This window comes from Brassica oleracea, unplaced genomic scaffold (genome assembly GCF_000695525.1).
Source record: "Brassica oleracea var. oleracea cultivar TO1000 unplaced genomic scaffold, BOL UnpScaffold01045, whole genome shotgun sequence".
NCBI classification, from domain to species: Eukaryota; Viridiplantae; Streptophyta; class Magnoliopsida; order Brassicales; family Brassicaceae; genus Brassica; species Brassica oleracea.
Window position 1 is genome coordinate 16,135 of NW_013617616.1, and position 2,037 is coordinate 18,171.

Below are 2,037 nucleotides of genomic sequence, written 5' to 3' on the forward strand. Positions count from 1 at the left end.
CCGGGCGAGCTGGCTCGTGTCGCGGCCGTGCTCGCCGGGTGAGCTGGCCCGCGTCACGGCCGTGCTCGCTGGGCGAGCTGGCCCGTGTCACGGCCGAGCTCGCCGGGCGATCCGTTTCGGCTGTTCGTTTTCTCGGGTTTTGAAGTTTTGACCGAGATTCTTGACCGAGATTCGGTTTTTCTAAGGACTTTCGGACATCGATTTCGTCGTGACCGATTTTGACCCCAACAGTTAGCTTCCCAGCTAGCTAGGATCCGTGGACCTGGGTGTTAGGTCCTAGCTTGCGGTATGGTCTGTTCTAGGTGGAATTTAGACGTAATCGTTTGTCGAAAGATCGAAGGTTAATAGTAAAAAAGAAAAAAAAAATTGTATAAGTAAGGGAAGCAAGTTTTTCAAATTCTTTACTCACTTCTTCCCTTAAGAAAAGATTTCTACAAGATAGGAGTTTTTTCTCCAAGATCTCTCTTTGCTCAAAGAAAATGACTTCAAGAAAAGGATCTTCAAAGAGGAATTCTTCCTCACACTCATCTTCGGGTGACTCTTCTGCCAATGAGGTGATCGCCCCGAAAGAAGAGTTTGAAGTTGAGGAAGAAGCAAAGGATGCGTACTACAAACCTCTTTGCGGCTCGCCTCCACCTTCGCAAGACATTCCGATTCCTAAGAGGCCCATGAGGTCGCCAAACGCATCCCTTGCACCGAGGATGGTCTCTTCCGAATACCTCACGACTCTCAGGGACTTTTACCAGATCCCAAGTGGAGTCGTGTTTCGGATCCCGAGTGGCAACGAGAGTGCGAAGGACCCTCCGGAAGGTTTCTTTACTTGCTACGAGGCCTTCCTGGTGTATTGCCGTATGTGGTTTCCGATCCCTGGTACCATCGTCCGCGCGCTTCGCCACTTTGGGATTTCGATCAGCCAGCTAAGCGTTCCGGCCTTGCAGCATTGGCTCGGCGTGTTGATCTTGAGTTACGAGCTAGGAATGGACCTTAACCCTGGCGACTTCGAGGGATTTTGGTTTACGAGAGGAACGGGGATCGATGGCTCATACTGCATGGCGCCAAAGAAGGGTATGGATATAATTCAGAGGCACACTTCACATCCTAAGACATGGTTTGAGCGCTTTTTCTTTGTCCGGATAGATGGGGAGTATGTCGAGGAGAGCTACCTCCACCTATTCCGTTGGGGGCACACTTCACATCCTAAGGCATGGTTCGAGCGCTTTTTCTTTGTTCGGATAGATGGGGAGTCTGTCGAGGAGAGCTATCTCCACCTATTCCGTCGGGAGTGGAACTTAACCCGTGGTAATATGAATAGCTATATTTTTCGTTTTGATACCTTGAAAACATGCGAAGTTGATTTTTTTTTTATTATCTTGTAGTGAACAGGATCCTTCCGCCGACTCCTGCCGATCTTTTCCGTAGCAGGCCGTTCTTCTGGAATTCCTTCACCGTCGAACGGATTCAAAGCGCGGTGGAGCTCCATAAATCTCGAGCCATCTCTCAGCCTTTGGAAGTTCCGTATGGCGTGGAACCGGCCATTGATGTCTTGCCTGCTCAGAGGCAGAGAATCAGGTCTCGGAAAGGCAAGGGAGTTGCCTCCGAGAATGTCTTGGGAAACCTTCCGCTGCCAGAATGGAACCCTGGTTTCTCCCCAGGGGAAAGGAGTGGAACCAGCGAGGTTCCCCTTCCCAGCGACTTTTTTGCCTACCTCCCTCCCGGTTTTACTACTCATAAGTCGCTGGACGAAGAGTCGAGGAGGAAATTAGTCGCCGAAGGCTCCAGCTTAATCAACGAGTTTTATCCTTTGAATTTTGATCTAAATTTTTTTTTTTTTGTTTCCCTTTCCGATCTTAAGTTCGTGCAGGGGATGAGAGTGTTCAATGCGGCGCTCGACGGAAGTTTTCGGGAGTCGCGTATCTCTCACTTCAGAGCCGAGGAGGCTGAAAGGGATCTCTTTCGGTTTCGGAAGGAGGTCGAAGAACAGAGCCGGAGACAGGCTGAGCTCCATTCTCGGGCCCTTGTCCGTGCGGAGAGGAGAGG